The following is a 23,588-nucleotide window of genomic DNA, read 5'->3' as shown; positions in this document are numbered from 1 at the left end:
GACCACTCATTTATACAAAATTTGTGCCCCTCCCCATAAGGATGCTTCTGACCAAATTTGGTCAAAATCTGATGACTCCTTTATGACTAGTAGCGATTTAAAGGGAAACTTGACAGACAACGGACGCTGCGCCATCCCATAAGCTCATCGGCCCTTTGGGCCAGGTGAGCTAAAAATAAGTGTGTATTTATATGGGTTCAGCGTATTGATAAATCGTATCGCCACTCTCATGATCAAATATATCATTTTATAGCTGTATCACTACACCTCTGTCATGCGTAAAATTGAACATCATGTAACATGTAACTGTACCTACAGGATATTTATCAGTACTCTGGGCCCTCTGGCTATTTAGAAGATATTAATTGTTATAAACACATTTCACCCGTATGACCTTGAATGTAGGTCAAGGTCATATACTTCAGGAAACATTACAGCACTTAATGCAAGATACCTTCTGTCTAATTACTAGTACTTTAAGCCTTTTGGTTATTTAGACAATATTTTGAAAGGATATTTGACTCCTGTGACCTTGAATGTAGGTTATGGTCATTCATTCAAGGAAGCTTTGAGAAATTCATACCAGTTACCTACTAGCAAAGTACCAGTCCTCAGGGCCTTCTGTTTATAGAGAAGATTTTTAAAGGATTTTTACATATTTGAATCATGTGACCTTGAATGAGGGTTAAAGACATTTATTTGAGAAAAAATTTAAAGCACTTCATACCAGGTGCCTACTGGCAAAATATCACTGCTTTGGGTCTTTTGGTTATTGAGATTTTTTTTCAACACATCTGACCCCTGTTGAATGTGGATTAAGGTCATTTATTTATTAAGTTTTTGTAGTACTTCATGCAAGGTATCTACTAGCCACATATCACTGCCCTTAACCTATTGGTTATTAAGAAAATAGTCCTTTAAAGTAAAAAAGTTGACACTGGACAGAAGACGGACACTGCACCACAGCATAATAAATTTTCAATGTAATGACAGCTTTTTACCCAATTGATATTGCATTACAACTTACTATCTAACTGAATTTCTTGCAGAGTTTTGCCACAAAACTGTCCCACTTTATTTGAATCCTGTAATAGCAGGATTTTAGCTATCTGTGTTGTTTCTATTGCCTCACTTGTTGCTCTGTAAGGAAAGATTTAAATGATATCTTAAGCAATAAATTTGGCTATATCTTGTATCGATAACCAATTTCAACAGCAGCAATTTTAAGATCCTTCACTGATCTAAGTGTGAAATTTATTTCTCGAAATGTGGATGACTTAATCAAGTGGTGATAAATATAGACAGGAGGCCAAGAAATCCTGTATTGCTCACCTGGATCTTTACTCAAGTAATGGTATACATGCCTAAGCCTATAAGATCGGTATTTCAACTATTTCCAAATTACAGCTCAGTCCTGAGGGGTTTTGGCTTACCTCAGGGCCAATTATGACATCACATTTGAGTTAACTCGTGCCTAGCAATAGCATAAATGGTTATGGGATTGGCATCAAAACTGTTCCAAGAGGTAGAAGAAGATGAAAATGTAAATTGTTTATGGACTGATGACACACAATGATCACCGATCTTGGAGGCATGAAAATCATAATTTCATATTTTTTCTGCTTTAATACCTGTAATGTATATTGTGTACATCCAACGTGTGCCCCAAATGATTGATCACCCATTTCATCTCGCTGTCTTTCAGATCTAAAACCTGAAATCAAAATAAAATCAACATAAAGAAATTTCTTTAGAAGGAAGCTGATTCGATTATGTTTTTACATGTATATCTTGGGGATTAGATATATATTGGGCATGGTCATTAATTTTCATACACGACCTCTGACAAACTCGTTAATTTTCTTCTAAAATGTCCTATTGAAATTACTTACCTGCGTAATTGTGGCCATATACTTCCTGAGATTTGTACTGGTAACCCTCTCTGGAGCTTCTAAGTTTGATTCTCTGCATGCTTTTGAAAGGGAATCATAAGCCCGTACAACGCATTTGTAAATGTATGGAGTTAATGTCAATATCATAAATGGATTAAGAGGAAATCTAACATTCAATTCCATATGACAGAGCAAAGACTACATCAATATTTCATTTGACACCTCCTAGTGCTTCAGGCACTATATATACTGGTGTGATTCAAATCATCAGGAATTTATTATTCATTCTTCAGACTTTGAAGGGGTGATAAACATATCATTTCAAACCCTGTCTACAGCACAGTATGTTGATGATACAATTAAATTGCTAGCACCCTTCTTCTTTGTGAATGTTTACAACATTGTGACCCTAAGGCTCAAATATACCTTGAGATGCAAATACATATGGATTCTTCGGGTCAATCCCTGCTGACTTGCGAATTTCTGTATTAGTTAGATATTCCATAGCCGCCTTTGTGTCCTCTGGTAAGATTACAGGAACTCCTCTCCCAGTCTTCAACAAAAGAATAATTGTGTTTAACTTATTAATTTAAATCTTTAATTTTAGAAGATTTTCTTTCAAAAAGTCACCATCTATAATATTGACACTACTTGTAACATATATTTCAAACTAATGACTGAGAGCAATTTACTCTGGGATATATAATACAAGTAGCATATCAATCAAGATTTATCCTTTAAAATTGAAGTTAGCTGCTCATGGATAGAAGACAGAAATCAAACTACAGAATTCCGGTATTGTAATGAAAATATCATTTCAGAATCATCAAGATGTGACTTTGAAAAATATGATGCGCCCCAAGGGATAGTCTATTTGAATAAATGATCTATTTTAACAATTTTAAGCCATGTAAATCTAGTAAATGATTTTTAACACAAAATCATACTCTTGTGAGATCTTATCACTAGGAAGATCATATAAAACTTTTGGATAAGGTATATTCAATAGTTTAGAAGTTATGGATCAGACAAAAAAACCCACTTATTTGACCTCAAGGTCAAGGTCACATTGACCTTTTGACCTTGCACTGCACTTCTCATTTACATGATGCATATACCTACCAAATCTGTTCAAGTATTTTTAATAGTTTAGAAGTTATGGCCTAGACAAAAATCTATTTGAAGAAGAACAAGAGTACCAAGTACGGTACATGATACGCCCACCTGATATTTCGAGTCAACATTCACAAAACAAGAATTTGGCAGATGGAGTCATTGACGAGATAAATGTAAATTATTACATGTGAACTGTCTAGGAATTTACAAGTACAAAAGGCAAGCAGTAGCGATATTCTAAGCATGCAGCAAGCAGTATAGTAGTATGTGCATGTACTGGTAGTGATGTAAAGGGAATTTCGCATGTAACAGTAGCACTGTACAGCTATATTTGTATTCCTTATGCATGGAGATTGAAAGTGCAAGAAATCATAATAATTAGTTGCGGTATATAAATAAATATTGCACAGAACCATTATACAATGTATAGTTGAATTTGTGATCCTTTAAAACTGCTACATGCCAATTTTCATCAACATTAGACAATATCTAAATTTCACGCAATCAGAAGCCACCACTATCGAAATTTCAACCAATCAGAAGCCTTCATTATGGTCCGTTGAATACAAAACCAATATGGATGAATAGGTGATCCCTTAAAACTCCATACCAATAGGAATACTTGTTTGACAATGATATCTTAAAGTAATGGCCATCTGACTAATGTATTACTGTATTTAAAGAAATTCTTTAAGATCAAGGGCCATAACTCCGCATCTACTGATCAGATGAACTTTAAAATTGACTCGGCTCTAGACCTTTATCCTTTATATATTATTGGGAAGTTTCATTAATATCCCTTCAGTGGTTCTTGAGAAAAACTGCGGACAAGATGAATGTTACTGTATTTAAATGATAAAGGGTCGTAACTCCGCAACTACTGATCAGATGAACTTTAAAATCAACTCGGCTCTAGACCTTTATCCTTTATATATTATTGGGAAGTTTCATTAATATCCCTTCATTGGTTCTGGAGAAAAACTGCGGACAAGATAAATGTTACTGTATTTAAAGGATAAAGGGCCATAACTCCGCAACTACTGACCAGATGAACTTTAAAATCGACTCGGCTCTAGACCTTTATCCTTTATATATTATTGGCAAGTTTCATTGTTATCCCTTCAGTGGTTCTTGAGAAAAACTGCGGACAAGATGAATGTTACTGTATTTAAATGATAAAGGGTCGTAACTCCGCAACTACTAATCAGATGAACTTTAAAATCAACTCGGCTCTAGACCTTTATCCTTTATATATTATTGGGAAGTTTCATTAATATCCCTTCAATGGTTCTGGAGAAAAACTGCGGACAAGATAAATGTTACTGTATTTAAAGGATAAAGGGCCATAACTCCGCAACTACTGACCAGATGAACTTTAAAATCGACTCGGCTCTAGACCTTTATCCTTTATATATTATTGGCAAGTTTCATTGTTATCCCTTCATTGGTTCTGGAGAAAAACTGCGTACAAGATAAATGTTGACGGACGAACTGACGGACGGACCCACCAAATGGTGATAAAGTGACAGTTATTTATGTGACACTTCCCTAAATTTTTATGTGACTTTACAAGGTGTTCTCACAAAATGATACTTATGTTACCATAGTCCGAAGTGTCACATAAATATTATCCAAACATAATTATGTCACTTAAAATGAATTCTCATCCAAATGAAGTAACATTATCAATTCGGATGTAAGATACAATAGGACTCCTATATTGCCCTATGGTATGCCTTATGAAGAAAACAAGGACCCACAAAAAGTCATTTCAGGGGTTTTCCTTTCAAATTCACTTGTCATCATGGTTTGCAGTGTCACATGGTGAATGTGCAAAGAACTGTTACAAATAAACACACAAATGTATTGTATGAAAAGTTTCCATTCATCCATTTGTTTGTTGCCCCATGAATAGCCAGGGTCATTTTGAGGCGGGGTCTTCTTGAAGAAGTTGGTGACTACCTCACTGAACAACATGCGGGAGGCCCGTCGCATGTCATCCAAAGCTATAAGGATCAAGTGTTTTGCCTAAGGACACAATCAACAACATCACAGAACGGTCAGTCCTTGCCGGCTTCCCGATAAACACAAACCGACACCGGCAAGGCGCGTCGAACACACACCTTGGATCTTCACCTGAGGTAATGTGACCAATGCTCTAACCGACTCAGCTATGTTTGTCATTCTAAATAAGTATTAGTCACATGAAATTGTCCACACAAAACATTCTCTGTGAAAATGTCAGATACAGCTAACCTTTTACATAATTATGTTCATACAAATATCACTAAATATGGTCTCTCACAAAGTGTCGCATACAAATCGTCCATACAGATGTCACTTTAAATAAGGACACACTAAATGTCACATAAAATTGTCCATGCAAATGTCACTTTAAATATGGACTTACAAAGTGTCACATAAACATTGTCCATACAAATGTCACTTTAAATATGGACTTACAAAGTGTCACATAAACATTGTCCATACAAATGTCACTTTAAATATGGACTTACAAAGTGTCACATAAACATTGTTCATACAAATGTCACTTTAAATATGGACTTACAAAGTGTCCCATAAACATTGTATACACATGTCACTTTAAATATGGACGTAAGTGTCCCATAAATATTGTCCATACAAATGTCACTTTAAATATGGACTTACAAAGTGTCACATAAACATTGTTCATACAAATGTCACTTTAAATATGGACTTACAAAGTGTCACATAAACATTGTATACACATGTCACTTTAAATATGGACTTAAGTGTCCCATAAATATTGTCCATACAAATGTCACTTTAAATATGGACTTACAAAGTGTCACATAAATATTGTCCATGCAAATGTCACTTTAAATATGGACACATAAAGTGTCACATAAATATTTTCCATACAAATGTCACTTTAAAGATGGACTTACAAAATGCCACATTAACATCTTCCATACAAATGTCACTTTAAATATGGACTTACAAAGTGTCACATAAACATTGTATACACATGTCACTTTAAATATGGACTTACAAAGTGTCACATAAATATTGTCCATGCAAATGTCACTTTAAATATGGACACATAAAGTGTCACATAAATATTTTCCATACAAATGTCACTTTAAAGATGGACTTACAAAATGCCACATTAACATCTTCCATACAAATGTCACTTTAAATATGGACTTACAAAGTGTCACATAAACATTGTATACACGTCACTTTAAATATGGACTTACAAAGTGTCACATAAAACTTGTCCATGCAAATGTCACTTTAAATATGGACTTACAAAGTGTCACATAAACGTCGTATACATGTCACTTTAAATATGGACTTACAAAGTGTCACATAAAACTTGTCCATGCAAATGTCACTTTAAATATGGACTTACAAAGTGTCACATAAGCATTGTATACACGTCACTTATAAAAATGGACTTACAAAGTGTCACATAAGCATTGTATACACGTCACTTTAAATATGGACTTACAAAGTGTCACATAAATATTGTCCATACAAATGTCACTTTAAATATGGACTTACAAAATGCCACATTAACATCTTCCATACAAATGTCACTTTAAATATGGACTTACAAAGTGTCACATAAAACTTGTCCATTCAAATGTCACTTTAAATATGGACTTACAAAGTGTCACATAAGCATTGTATACACGTCACTTTAAATATGGACTTACAAAGTGTCACATAAATATTGTCCATACAAATGTCACTTTAAATATGGACTTACAAAGTGTCACATAAATATTGTCCATACAAATGTCACTTTAAATATGGACACACTAAATGTCACATAAAATCATCCCTGCAAATGTCACTTTAAGTGTCACATAAATGTCGTATACAAATGTCACTTTAAATATGGACTTACAAAGTGTCACATAAACATTGTCCATGCAAATGTCCATTTAAATATGGACTTACAAAGTGTCACATAAAATCATCCATGCAAATGTCACTTTAAGTGTCACATAAACGTCGTATACAAATGTCACTCTAAATATGGACTTACAAAGTGTCACATAAACATTGTCCATGCAAACGTCACTCTAAATATGGACTTACAAAGTGTCACAAATATTGTCCATATAAATGCTAAAATCAATCTTTTATCACATGCTGAAATACTACAGGAAATAATGCTGAAAACTGACATTTCTACCTCCGGCTCAATATCCTGTCCCTTTCGTTTTTTCATCATACAGTCTGTGTAAGTTGAATGTCTTTCAACATCTAAAGTGACATCACAATTTTACACATGCGTAATACACCAAAATAATGCATGGGTCCAGAATGATAAAGGGAATCATGTGATAAAATAATTGACAATACTTTATGTTTAAATCTCATAATTGAGGAAATGTGAAAAAATGTGTTAGTCACTGATATCGGGTTGCGAAATCCAAAACTTAGGTCTCTTGATAAAGACAAGACAAAATAATTACATTTGGTAGGTATTTTATTGTGTTATTTCACACTGAGGATAACAAAATATAGTGCCAAAGTATTTCACACTGAGGATAACAAAATATAGTGCCAAAGTATTTCACACTGAGGATAACAAAATATAGTGCCAAAGTATTTCACACTGAGGATAACAAAATATAGTGCCAAAGTATTTCACACTGAGGATAACAAAATATAGTGCCAAAGTATTTCACTGCTTCTTTTTTCACAAACATTGAAAACATAATGATGCACAGTTATATCAAAATGTTTGGAAAATCAATATCAACACTCTTTCAGTATAGCTATACCATGAACTTTTAACCATTCCAGCACATAAAACACATAGTTATCTCAATTTATCATAAAACGTTAACCGTTAAAAAGTGCATTATCTTCACAATGGCCAGAATTGCTAGTTCTTAGTCTATAGTAGCATTATACTCCTATAAAATGTATTCACTATCAATTGTTTTTTATTTTGATTCCAGGGTAACCTAAACAGTAGAAATGCTATACAATTTATAATATTTCCAAAATTTCAAAAACATACATATTAACTTTTCAATTTTTAACGAGTTCAACAAGAGGCCCATCAGCCTGGAAGGTAATTTGCATGTTTTAAATGTTGCTAATAGTCTCCTGCTTATTTTAGAATTTGCTTAAAAACATAGAAAAAATAAGAGCAAAGAAACATGTACTTTATCCCTGCAACTGTTATACTGAATCTGCCTAATTTTCCTTTGGTCAGACTGTTGCTACACACAGACTGTTGGCTTAAACCAAGTGTGATACAATTTGGAAAAAGTGTTTTAATCTCAAACCAAAAATTTTGTTGTTAATGGAAAGTACTATATTTACTTCACTTGGACAAAACATGTTTGTCAACTTTATCATCCTTCAACTTTTAAAGTGAAAAGTTCATTATTGGTCTAATTAAAACCATTTGTGGAAACTTTCTTTAACATCATTCAAAGTGTAAATCCAATAATATATGATATAGTGATAGTGATATAGGATTTTATTTTTAAACAATGCCAAATGAAAGCAAGGCATCGCACTAGCGATAATTCATAAAAAGTATGTTTAACACATCCCTTATGTTGCAAATAAGTGTCTTGTTAGGTCACATACACAAACTCATTGATTGGTATGAAGTTTGATCAAAAGCCATTGAGGAAATGAAGTTGCAAGCGCAACAGTAAATATTTCATAAAAATAGTAAGTGACTCTCAGGTTGACCTTTGGAGGTTGAAACACAAACTCCTTAAAGGTTTCTGATACCTAACAAATATATGAAATTGATCAAAATCTACTGAGAAATAAAGTCGCAAGAGCCATGGTAAATAGTTTCTATAAATAGTAACAGTGACCTTGAGGTTGACCCTGGCATGTTGACACATGAACTTGTTCAAGGCAATATATTTACATATCCCCCTTCTTCCGCTTAGTAGGCTTTGACTGTGAACATTATAGCGTAAACGCAGTGTAAAAAGGCTCGGCGGATTGATATTCTTTGAAATATGGCGCCGTTCACGCTTCGGAAAGATAACTGTCCAGTAATATCCACTGGTTATAAGTTTCATGATTTTGATGCTTAAAGCATAACCGGGACACTTCATTTATCATTATAAACCAAATAAAATTTGATAAAACTCTTGTTTTCCGAATATGCATTCGATTTACTTTGATGGAATCGCAACAATGGCGGCTACATTCTGAAACGTTTGACCGCGTCACTAACTCAAGGGTCTATTCAATGCGCGTACATGACGACCGTTGAAAAGGGAACTACTTGTTCAAAATTCTTCAAATTACTTAATTTGAAATTCGAATGCTCTAAAACTTGATGAAATAATGTTGTTTTATGCGGATTTTAAATTTTCTAATTACTCATTATTGTCCATCCATGAGAACAACATTATCCTGGAAACGACGGCTACCGTAGTTACCATCTTAGCAACCCGCTTCGACTTGTTTTTTGCAAAATTATGACATTTTAACAGTTTTTGGATGTAAATATAAGGATTGACCTTCATTTTGACTGCGTATACGTAGTATGAACACAGTTGGCAACAAACATATTCTTTATGGAGTGCTAACGCGCACCATAGAATATGTTCGTTGCCAACTGCGTTCATACTACCGTATACGCAGTCAAAATGAAAGTCAATCCCTATATGATGCTTACACAATATATGAAGTTTGATCAAAGATCATTGAAAAATGAACTCGCTACAGCAATGACAAATATTTTCTATAAATAGCAACAGTGACCTTGCCATTGATCTTGGCATATTGAAACATGAACTCTTTCAAAGTATTCTGATACTCAAGCAATAGATGATAGATGAAGTTTCAAAATCCATTGAGAAATAAAGTCGCTAGAGTGATGACAAGAGGTTAAGTACTTGCGTACATACGAACAGAATGCTATTCCCCCCCCCCAATTTGGAAAATATTGAAGTATACTTCCTAAAAATCTTTTTTCTTTTTTCTTTCTTTTTTTTTTTACACAAAGTGAAATAATCTCTTCCCCTCAAGAGATTACTGATTAATCGGGACAAGCAATTCACATCTTAAGTTATGAAAATTAAGACACTTCCATCCATAAACAGTGTTTCCTGTAAAAAAAAAAACAGTAAAATTTACCCCCTTCCCAAGTGAACATTGGAGACCCAAGGATCAGGAAATTCATAATTCTTGTAAACCTCTTATAGACCTTTCCATGTACATACATGTACATAAACAGTGTTTGATTTTAGCATATGTGGGTCTTAGGAAGAAGCTTTTCAAAATTTTAGCTACACTGACCCCTATCACCCCAGGTGCCCTGGAGAACTCAAGGGATAGAAAACAATATAATTCACAATGTTTTTCAACTTTGGCCATGAAATGCTTCCGAAAGACTTTATCAAAATTAGTTTAGGTGTTTCAAAGAAGTTTGAAATTGAAGTCTTTTACAGGCGAACGATGCACGACACGGGGCAAAAAGGATTCTGCAATAGGTCACCAAGAACTTGACTTGTGTGACTAAAATATTAATACGAAGTAGTTGTCAATCATATAAACACGGTAAATTACCAATTAACTGTCAATAAAAGAAGTTGAAAAACAAATATCAAACTAAAAATCAAAATCGATGTTGCTGCAAGAGTATTGTTTAAGTATACACACACACAGTAATCAGTACTAACACTTAAGAGTACATTGGCATCATGTTAAAACCTTTCAGTGCTTTGAATGGTTCATGTTTGATATTTTTTTGATTATCAAATGGTTTGCCCGCTGATGCAAAATGCCTCCTTTTCTCCTAATATTTTGTCGATGTCAGCTCTTTTGGGTGTTGTTTTGGTTTCAAGATATGTTGGGAAATATTTTCTCAATTCCGAAACTTCTTTGTCAGACCATTTTTGTCTTCGGTGGTTTTTGTTTTTGTTTTTTTCCTTTTCTTCATCACACTCCTCCTCCTCATCATCATCATCGTCATCAGCCTTATCTTCTTCATCACAATAGCCTGATTCCAATAACATTACTTCTTCTGGACTGACCTGGTTCTCAGGGACTGAACTACAAAAAAGTAAGAGACATGGATTCAAATCATCTGGCTATACATAAAAAAATGTTTGAAAAAATAATAATAATAATCCCCATAGAGGAAACTAACTGAATAGCTTAAACTGATTTTTTTTGCCTTAATATGTTTCAATGTCAAAAAATTGTGGTGGCCACAACTATTTATTAATGGATTTTGACTCCTATTTAACTCATCCAAGGTGTAATATAATATATAATATAAAATTTTATTAAAATCTGGGAAAGAGATTGAATAATCCGACTGAAAATAGACCAGTCTGAAGCAGTATGTCTCTATCCAATCTTTGATCTCAGGGAATCTTAAAAAAAAAAAAAAAAAAAAAAAAACAAAGGACTGACACTATAAAGAGTTTGTTCAGGAATCAAGTAGACCTTGGCCTTTAGTAAATTCAGATAAATTGACAGAAACACCAAAACATGTAACAGAACTGATACCGTAGTTAGGTAACAATATCTCCCATCCCCATTTTAGAGAGGATGATATATGACAAAGGTAAAAAATTGTGCAATATGTTTAAACATACAGTTGATCTGAACGACAGGCACCAACATAGTCAGCTTCTAGGTCCTCAGGAAAGACAATATCTGCAATAAAAATGAGAAATATGTATTTGAAGCCTAACAGTAAGAGACCAATGGCCCTTACCAGTCAACTAACCATATGATTATCGGTGATGTAGTTTAAACATGTACTTTTCATTCAACTATTACACCAATCAATCTAACCTCATTTGGTAGGGACCAGGTACAAATGTTATTTTTCAGTTTCAAAAACCCTGAATCACAACATAAATTATTCAAAATTAGCTTTTTTTCATTTGAGTTTTTGATGTTCTTTTACTTTTCAAACCTTTAAAATGAAGTAGGGAGAAAGCCATTCATTATACATGCTTGCAATTCCAGTTAACTGGGGAAGGCTCTCCTCAAACTTCACATCCAAAGGTTTTTGATATTGTAGACTGTAAAATCACATTTTTGTGGGGTTCAATTTTCGTGGTTTATCAGAATTATGCATTTTCATGGACACTTACTTTCCTGAATATACACAAGTTACTTTATCTGCCAATGCATTTTCTAATATTCGTTGAGAGATGAATTCGTGGATTGAGAGTACCCATGAAAATTGACAAAATTAAACCCCCCAAGAAAATTAATGATTTAACAGTTTGTTGCCAATCAAAGTAACTATATTACAAAACATTATTCACCTTTGATATCCACTTCATCCAGTCGCTTCCCCTTGAACCTAGATGTAAGGTTTAGGTCCTGTATCAAAAATAGTTTGCTTATTTCAGTTCGTTCCACTAAACCAGACATCTGTCTGTAGTGTTCTTTGTGAACAGCTTTTGTGTGTCCCAAGTGTTGACACACCCAATCCAGCTGATTTCTATTCAAGTTCAGCATCTTTTTGAAAAAGAAAATACACTTCAAGTAATAATATTTTTTCAAGCAGTACCCCAAAATGGTGAGTAACGGTGAAAACAAAGATATTTCAAGAGACTTAATTATTTGGTAACAAACTATCAATGTCAAATTGCAAGATGACCATCTGCAGCAATGTGGTCTTTCAAATTCAACCAAAAAATGTACGAAGAACAACTAGATACCAAGGGAACCCATATTTGCATATTTGATTTTGAGAAAGATCCTTTTTGAGAATAAGTGGTAACAAGATTTGTTTACTGATGTATGGACCACAGAAGAAAGGTGAATTGATAAGCTTACCATCTCATGATGGCTAAATTGTGTCACAGAATCTTGGATCTATTTATTTTTCAAAGGTTTGTTTTTCGTAATGGTAGCAATGTCGGATTATGGATGAAACAGATTCCCGACCAAAACCAACTCTGGTCAATTTGGGCAAGTTTCAGCTAAATTCTATGGGTGGCAAATTTAAAATGTGGAAAGGTTATGCATGGTACGCAAGGACTGATGATAAACACCGACTATATACTGAGTGACCATGAGTGCTTAGCTGAACCAAAAACAGCAAATTTTTTTTTTTGTAACAAAATATAGCTATCAATAAAAAAAATTACCAAATGAGTCATTAGTTGATTAGACATATCAAAAAAAAGTTATTCTTTTGCCTAAAAAGACAACAAATTATCTCAAGATTAATGAATTTGTTATTTCAACTTTAAGACTATGGAATTTGCTGTTGTACATACTATGCACTGCAATATATGCAACTTCTTAAAGTGCATTTTCTTTTCAAAATTAATGAAATTTATTCAGGTGGACTCTTTATCGCATGTAGTTCTACATTCCATAACAAACCATGTCATTTCAGAGGGGAGTATCAGTTATGAAGGTGGATCTAAATTTTGTGATTTTTTGTGGGAAAACAGATTATGATATAAAACGAAAAATGCAACCACTTATTCAGTTACACATTACAGCTCTAAAACAATACATGTATGTTAATCATTAAAGTATACCCTTTGACTTGGATTGTTATGGTACAACAATTATGAAACAGATCTGATATTATAATATTGATAATCACTCTTGTTGTTCCATATGTCGGGACACAGCGGGTCTTACCTGGGTAAGTGTTGCCGTATATTTTCTCATCAATACCGAGGTAATGTGGTGAGGTGCCTGAAGATGAAGTTGGCTGCACACAGATTTCAAACAATCATATGCCCTGGTATAAGCGTTTGCTGAAAAAGAAAAAATACATTATCAGGAATTTACAAACTGTGTTCAAACATTACAGTTAAAATAAATATTGACATGAATGCTTGTGATTAAAATTACAACACGGAAAGGATTTCTTACAGCATTTCGCATGACGAACTTCAAGAAAATAATTTGGTTTTAAAATATATCAACAATAAATAGCATCGTATACTGAATGGCATCATGTACTACAGCACTTATCTACAATGCTAATAACATCAAACAATACGAAACAGCAAAAAATCATCACCAACAATATACTCTCAAGTATACTCTAAGTTATAAAATGGACCGGTGGTGGATCAATCCCCAAACAGCTTGTCGGAATAGACTATTAAAGATAACTATAATCAAATGGGCTATATTCATATTTCAAAAACTATAGTTTAAATTGCAAATAATAATAATAATGGAAAAAAAGGGACTATTGAAAACATTTAAATATTACACTTTAGACCTTTTCACAAACAACAATAGTTCACGACCAATTTGAATGATATGAAAATCAAAACATCTTGGACATACAGGGGCATCACGTAACTTGATTCTCGTGTCACATCAGCTTTACTGTAAACTAAAAAGTCAGATTCCCGTCCATTTGTATGAACGTTATCTACGAAAGGTGTTTTATCGAACATTAACTATCATGAATACCAGTTTACTGTTGCACGATATCACTGTACCACCAAGTCCCACACTTATCCCACCGAATCGGAATGATATGCAAGCAGACTGTGAACCCCAATTTAATACTAATCATCCCCAGGTTGAGGACACAGCTCGCAAAACTGAAAGCACCGATCGCGAGGGGAGCATTCATTATCCCCCACCACTTGTACAGCCAGCCCCTGTGATACTTGTCCCTGCAATGTCATCAGAAAAAGTTTCGTTACGAAAGTTCAGCGGGTACAGTCACGAAGATGCAGACAAGTTCCTATCGGAATTCGACAGTTATATAACTTTCAGTGGTCTACATTTAGACCCCTCCCCGGCCAGAAAAGTGGCTGCGTTTCATATACATTTAAATGGACCAGCTCTCACATGGTTCCACTCACTTGGCTCTAATCAAAAACAGGATTGGGCTACTTTAGAGACAGTTTTCCGTAAACAATACCTGGTGAAAGATCATCTTGACCCTACAATAATGGCAGAATCGGCTGCATTCCATAAACTGTGTTTACATCCAGGTCAACCATTAGAGGATTACCATGGACAGATTGTTGAGAAAGGCCGTAGACTAGACAAGCCTGAGAGAGACTTAATTTACCAATTTATTGAAGGCCTTCCTCCAGCATTGGCATTTTTCGTCCGAGCTGGTATGTGTCACACTCTTACAGAAGCCTTGCACTCAGCACAGTGTGGAGCAGCAGCTGGGTATAGAACTCAATCATTTCCAGGAGGGCCGGGTCTCCCCTCCCACCCACCCATAGACCCACAGGCATATGTGGCTGCTGTTAAACAAACACCAGATTTTAAAAAGGACAGTTGTATACAAGATCTGAAGGAACAGGTAAAGAACTTGACCATTGTTGTTGACAACCTTCAACGTCATATTACCAGTTCTTCACCACAAGTAATGAGTCATTCCCATGATAATGGACATGGATCAAGGACACTGATCTGCTATCGTTGTAAAGGTCAAGGTCATCGTAAGAGAGATTGTCTGTGGACAGGTCAAGGTGACCCTGTGTGTGAATTGCAATGCCAGCTTTGTGGACAGTATGGCCACCCTGCAATACACTGTCAACGATTTCCAGCAGCAGATACCTCCAAACCCCCTCCAGCTTTGTCTCCAGGAATACCCTATGTTCAGAACACTCAGCATGGACCCTATACACATTATCCACTTTCTAACAATGCCCAGGGAAACGGGATAACCCCGGGGGGCATATATCGCGGCCTCTCGGGAGGGTGGTAAACAAAAACAGACACCGTAGCCCACCACCATTGAGGATGTCAGTGACTGAAAATAGTAGTTCGACTGGTCAGGAGTCTGAAAGCGATAATATTGACACTGCCGATACATGTATTGATACAGATAGTGATACAGACACTAAGAATACCAAATTTATGTTTATGCCAATTACTTTTGTACACCAGCGGATAGCTGCTTTACTTGACACAGGCTGTAGCATAAATGTTATGTCTGATTCATTTTATCATTCTTTGCCCAAATCTTGTAAATCTACAATGGATGATTCCAGTGCTTGTAATGTGTTACTTGCTGATTCTAAACAAGTCCATGTTTTGGGTACAGCTAGTGTCATGGCGCACTTACCCCATGGTCCATGTAGATTTAAAGTGCATATCATGCGTCAAACTTCACACCCTCTCATTCTTGGGTCTGCATTTATGGCTGCTCACAAAATTGTACTAGATTTCAGCTCAGGTCAATTTGGTACAAAAAGGTTAAAGGTGAAGTGTAAACAAGAGTTTATTGTAAATCCATTGTCAGAATGTGTGGTATTGGGTAAATTACCAAAAGGTTCAGTAATGGGGACACAGGGATTGTGTACAGCCAGCAAGCAGACAGAGAAAGTTGGGTTGCTTATAGCTAGATCTGTGACCACCGTTCATAATTCTAGATTGGTTCCTGTTAAAATTCTCAACCCATGTTCAACCCCAGTAGTCATCAGAAAGAACACTGTTTTAGCAAATTTTGACCTACTTGATGGTTCATTTCAAGTGATACCTGTGGACGACAGTCACACACCATATTGTTGTAATATTAATTATGAAAGTAAAACAGAGAGTGATAGAAAAACAGCTATTCAAAATGATGGCCAGATAATCACTGATAGTAGAATTGATAGTCCAGATGTTAGTCAGACATTGTATGATAGTAGGATTACTAGTCATGCAGTTAGTGAAAGTAGAATTGATAGTCCAGATGTTAGTCAGACATTGAATGATAGTAAGATTACTAGTCACACAGTTAGTGATAGTAATATTGATAGTCAGGCAGTGAGTGATAGTAGGACTGATATTCAGATTGTGAGTGATGGTACAATTGATAGTAAAATGGTCAATGATAGTCAAGCTAGTCAAAGTGACATTTGTAGTACTACCAAACCAGACAAAGATTTTCAGAAATTTGTTTCATATTTTGATTTTAATACTGATGTTTTATCACCTCAACAGAGAGTTGAGTTACAAGAGTGTATTTATAGTCATAGAAATGTTTTTGTAACTGAAGAAAATCCTTCATTGGGTTATACTAATGTTGTTAAGCATTGTATACATTTGTCCCCAAATTTTGTTTCAAAACATCATCAGCCGTACCGCCTGTCGCCAGACAAGAGAGAGGTATTGCGTTCCCAGTTGGAGGAACTTCTTAAACAAGGTGTTATCTCCCCTGTCAGCATTGACGAAGACATTCCTATTTCAAGCCCCATCGTTTTAGTATCAAAGAAGAAGCCTCCTGGAAAAGGAATCAACACATCACCATTATCCTCATACCGATTCTGCTGCGATTTCCGTTATCTCAACTCCCAAACACAGCCTTTCCGCTATACCATACCCAACATACAGGAGCTCACAGAGTCATTTGTTAACAGTTCTCCTAATTACATCACATCCATTGATATGAGCTCTGGGTTTTTCCAGATGGGCATCACTGAGGAATCATCAAAATACACCGCTTTCAATACGTGCTTTGGGACCTTTAAGTTTTTACGCCTACCCATGGGACTTTGTACAGCCCCCAACAGCTTTCAATTATTGATGGATACTGTTTTGAGAGGTCTTACTTTCAAGTCTGTGCTTTGTTATTTGGATGACGTTCTCATTTGTTCCCCTACCTTTAAGGAACATTTGAAGGACCTGGATGATGTTTTCTCACGGCTAGCCCAGGCTGGTTTAAAATTGAATCCAAAAAAGTGTTCCTTCGCCAGACCTCGGTGTACTTTTCTCGGTCACGAAATTTCGAAGGACGGCATTCGACCTCCAGTGGATAAAGTTGATGTTATTCGTCAATATCCAGTTCCTACATCTCAGAAGCAACTACGTAGAGCTATAGGCCTATTTAACTGGTTTCGGAAATTCATCCCAAATTTTAGCAGTGTAGCTCATCCTTTGAATCAGCTTCTCAAGAAAGATTCTAGGTTTGTATGGACTTCCGTACACACAGATGCTTTTGACAAACTGAAATCTCTTCTGTTAAATTCAGAGGCATTAGCTTTTCCAAATTACGACTTAGAGTTTCGGCTTGCTGTCGATACGTCCAGCAAAGGTATTGGGTATATGTTATATCAGATACACCAGGATGGTACTCATCGTGTTGTGCGGTTTGGGTCTAAAGGATTAAACAGGCACCAAGAAAGTTACGGTCCTACAAAATTGGAACTGCTTGGACTAGTATACAGTGTTTTGGACAACGTCACCTACCTCCGCGGCCGACACTTTAGTGGAATGTGATCATCAGGCGCTCCAGCCTCTTTTCCAGAAACAGCTAAAAGGTGCTATCTACGAGAGATGGATTGCTATTCTTCAGGAGTTTACCTTCAACATTGTGTACAAACCTGCAGCTAAGATGGTTGTTCCTGATGCCTTTTCACGTTGCCACCCATTCCCATTAGTAGGCACTATGGATTCGAGTCCAGCAGAAGATGACCTGAACTTTCCCTTTGTTGATGATACCATCCCTAAACCAATTACGTTACCTTCTGGCCAAACACTTGCATCACTACTACAGGGAGAAAAGACAGATGCTCAAGTGAATAATGTCACAGTGTTACCTTCTACCATTCAGTTGGACCCTAACAAGGATTACGATGCTGATACTGAGGATAATGTATTTTCAAACGTCAAACTCACACATCGTCGAAGGAAGATCGTTTCCCGGAAATATTTATCGCAGACGTTTAAGGCCAAAGTGTTAGACACATCGGTTGAAAATGCTAAGCCCATTTATGACAGTTCCGAATCTTGTACCCGACAAGATACATTATGCATTGTCAGGCAACATCAGGATCTTGCCTCGAGTTCCAGCAATGTGTCTGATCAAGAACATGTTCCTAGAGACAATTCTACACTGGACTTACAACAGTACACTGCTAGTGATGAATCTAGTGTTTGTGCAGAAGACAACCCCTATATACAGGACACCGATGTTGACAAGTCTAGGGATGATTTATCTGACAACCCCTATATACAGGACACCGATGTTGACAAGTCTAGGGATGATTTATCTGACAACCCCTATGTACAGAATACCGATGCTGACAAGTGTAAAAATGATTTACCAGACAACCCTTATATACAGGATACTGCCAGTGATCCGACAGAAAATCCACCATTAGTATCGGATGTTAAACAGGCTGAGTTTTTCAAAGTGACTGATTTTAGTGTTGAGCACATTTCCAGTTTGCAACGAGCCGATCCACACTTTCAGCCTCTTATCACATATTTACTCAGTGGTGACCTTCCCGCGTCGCAGAAAGATGCCCGTCGTATCCTCTTGGAAAGCTCAGATTATGTGCTCATAGACTCATTACTATTCCATTCTCGTGTGGCTAAATCTAAACGAACCAAGAATATGTGTCATTACCAACTGGTACTACCAGAACCGTTGATACCTACTATTCTCCAGTTGTATCATGATTCTACCTTAGTTTGCCACGGTGGAATACAAGACATGTTGGACCGTGTCAGAGAACATTACTATTTCCCAAGACTTTCTGTACTTGTGAGCGACTATGTACGTTCATGTGTTGCGTGCCAACAAAGGAAATTAGGACCTTCAGCTACAAGGAACAGCATTACTGCCTACCCTACCCCTAACAAACCATTCCAGGTTTGGGAAATTGATCTATATGGACCCCTCCCCGTTTCATCATCAGGGAAATCCTACATTTTCACAGCCGTTGACATGTTCTCCAAATACTTATTCACTGTTGCTATTGCTAATTCTGATGCTCTAACTGTTGGAAGTGCTATTTTTCAATTAGTTTCAAATTTTGGCGTCTGTGATACCTTTGTCTCCGATCAGGGATCTGAATTTACCGCTAAAGTTACCAAAGAAATTTGTCGTCTACTGCAAATCCATCAAGACTTCACTCCCAGTTATGTGCACCATTGTTTGGGAGCTTGTGAGCGCACACATCGCGTTCTTGCCACCAAACTGACACCTTTCATGAACACTGCCAAAGATAACTGGGAAGAAATATTGCCTGCCATTGTATTTTCAATGAACAGTGCAGTCAACTCAACATCCGGATACTCACCATTTGAGATCATCTTTGGCCAGCGTCCTGCATTTCCTCTCAACAATATCACAGCTACTTTGGACAACATTCCTATCGACATCCATACATATGTTGATATGGTTTGCAAGAAGATGGAGGTCATTCGTACAATTATGCTCGATAATGTCACCAAGTCTCAAACCAGGATGATGGATCAAGCTAATACAAAGGCTCGACCTCTTCAACTCGATGTTGGTGATTATGTGTATCTGTACAAACAACCAACAGGAACAGGACAAAAGCTACAAAACCTTTATAAAGGAGTTTATGTTATTCATGAAAAACTTTCTGAGCACATGGTAATGATTCGTGATCCTCAGACCAACAAGGTTGGATCAAAACCTGTACATGTAGACAGACTAAAATGTGCTTATGTGCGTGCTCCCACCCCAACAGACTATTTCCATATCACATCCACTGTCAAAGTTGACTCTGCCGTCCAAACTGAGGATGTTGTGCTGGATCTTCCTGACAAGCATGAAAGTGACTCGCATCTTTCAACTATTGCGGAATTTTCTTTGGCCGATTCCTCGCACACCAAAGATTCTCAACTTCCTCCTGAGTTTTCAGAATTGGATCAGGGAATGAAATCTGAAACTGTTGACCATTCTGGTCCGCCTGTTGGTGTATTACCACGCGCTCGTCGTGTCATAAAGAAACCTGCACGGTTTCGTGATTCCAGCAATGTGGATCTTTGTTCATCATCATCTTCCTCCAGTGACCATCATTACTACAAGATTAAACGAGTTTTAGCTCAGAGAGGGACTGGACTTGACATAAAATACCTTGTTCACTTCGTTGGAGAGCCCTCGCAAAATGCTCGTTGGGTCCGATTGGCAGATTTGAACCCGGCCGCTATTCGAGCAATGTCTAAGAAACCACCAAAGGTTGTTCAGTGACATTCGATTTTATGACAATATATAGGATGTGTCTATTAACAATGTTTCATTATTCATTGATATTGAATTTTGATAGGTACTGAATTTTGATATGTGCTACAACTATTTTGATATTGTTACACTAGGATTACCCCTACATTTTATGATGACATGCATACCTTCATTTTCATGAATGGAATATGTGCTTAAGGAATGAATAATTCTTTTTTTTTATTTTTTTTCCTACCATGTACAAGAATGCATTATCATTTGTGGGTTTTTTTTTCTCTCCACGTAAATTGTCATCGCTACTGAGTTTTTCTAAAGAATTCATCTGATGGCAAATAATGTATGTTTCCACAGAGCTATAATGTTCCTACCAAGATTTCCAAAATTTTTGTATAATTTCTTTATTATATAATCTTAATGCCTTTATAAGCAACATGCAATTTAGATGTCTTGCTAGTATGATCCCACTACAATATTGATTATTTTCAATTTCACATGCTTATGCATTCTACTCAAACATTTAGATGCATTGCATGGGTATCATTTTAGAGTAATAAGTGTTCTTTTGTTACATGAATGAAGTTTTTTTTGAAAAAAAAAAAATTAGCATAGTGAACCATTTTGTAATCTTTAATGATGTCATGCTGTTTACAAACTTTTATTGTTCACCGAGAATCCATTGTGATGCATATATAATACTTCAAATCAAATGTTAATCTTAGCATGTGGTAGAGTAGAAGTGGAAATTTCAGAATAAGCTGTTGCTTGGTAGGAGGATGTTTACCATGATGATATAATACAGTATTCTTTATATACCAGTTGTGAGATCAGGCTTGCTTAGTGAATTATACTTCTTGTATACCATTATGATTTATGCCAGAAAATGAATATGACATCAAAGATGTTGAGTAAAGCTGACTAATTGTCCAGGCAGCGTATGTGTGAGAGTATGTATACCTTCAGCGCTGGGGTAATTTTGTAAGTGTTTTGAATGAAATGATGGTTTTGCATAATTTCTCAATTTTCCCCATCTATATCTTGATAACTTAAAACATAGTGAGTGCATTATTTGTACTTTCTACTGGTTTGTAGGATAACCATGCAGCTGTTACAGCTGGTTCCTGCTTATAATTCTTAATGGATACTTGAAGAAATTGTTATCATGCATCAAATGTATTATCTAAGTTGATCTTGTGGTATTTTTCCTATTTTTGCTTCCTCATGTAGATTGTTCATTATTGATTTGAATGATGTTTCTTCTTTCCTGCATTTCATCGCCAGTCATAAAATTTGTATTCCTCAAATTTTTCAGTTGGGGGCGGGATGTAGTGTATATGGCTGTATACTGGTGATGAAATGTAGGCAAGTCGAATTCCGGAACATATGCCCGTCTCCGGGTCCTTTATGAGTATTAGGTGACACCTGTGAAAATTTGTAAAAACTTCCGGTGAAAAATAAAATGGAGCACGTGGTTAAATGTGATGTGTGCTGGTCTTCTCTACAATTTTAATTACTTTAAATACAAACATTACACGAGATAGGTGGGGGAGTCTTGAAGCAATCCAGACATTTTGCCCCGATATCTCGCTAATATTTTTACATTAATAGTCGGTTTATTGGAAAGTTTCAATCAGACAATTCGAGCAAAACATATCACAAAATAGCAAACAAAGTCTTGATGTATATTGATTTTTTTCTACTTCATTGTGCATACTATGTCAAAGTACCGAAATATATACCTGCTCGCCCGGGATAATGGGACGCTTAAGTTAAGTTAAGTTAAGTTAAGTTTATTTCTGGTACAGGCTCGATTTTTCGACCCTCTACACCAGACTCCAACCATAATACATATATATACATGTATACACAAATATATACATTTGAATACAATGTTCATAAATATGTGTTTCCACATCTCATCAATAAATGTTAGTTAGATTATCATAATTGTTATATTGCGTTTGTTTTATCGGTTCCAAGTACAATGAAGCAACATTTTTTTTTCCTAAATAATTGAAGCTTTATAATTATAAACAAGTTCTTGAGAAGCCCAATGTTTATCCAGTCTATTTTTAAAAGTGTTAATATTTGGTGCTGATACTATATTCTCAGGTAAATTGTTCCATACATTGACCACTCGTTGGGAGAAGAAGTTCTTTCTAACGTTTGTTCTGGATCTCTCTGGGAATATCTTTCTAGAGTTTCCTCTGCTGCTGTTTTTCGCTGCTGCGCTGTTCCATGGTTTTAAGATGCTGTTGGTATCCTGATCATATATTCCGCTAATAATCTTGTAAGCCTCGATCATATCTCCTCTTATGCGTCGATATGCAAGCGTTGGAAGGTTTAATTTAACTAGCCTTTCCGGGTAGGATATATCCTTCATTCCTGGCAGTTGCTTAGTTGATCTTCTCTGGACACTTTCCAGCTTTTCAATATCCTTCATTTTGTAAGGCGACCAAACAGAACTGGCAAAGTCCAAATGAATCCTTACTAATGACTTGTATAATGGTATGAATGTCTGTTCATGTATTCAAAAGTTCTCCTAAGCATGGCGAACATGGAATTGGCCTTGTTTACTTTTTCACTTAAATGATCTTCAAATGTGAGCTTATGATCTACTGTGATACCGATGTCTTTTTCTTTATTTGTTTGTATTAATTCCTGGTTGTTGATGTATATGATGTTTATTCTTC

This window comes from Ylistrum balloti, unplaced genomic scaffold (assembly GCF_031769215.1).
Source record: "Ylistrum balloti isolate Yb309-2 unplaced genomic scaffold, AGI_CSIRO_Ybal_v1 Utg370690, whole genome shotgun sequence".
NCBI classification, from domain to species: Eukaryota; Metazoa; Mollusca; class Bivalvia; order Pectinida; family Pectinidae; genus Ylistrum; species Ylistrum balloti.
Note: the sequence above shows the minus strand (reverse complement) of the source record.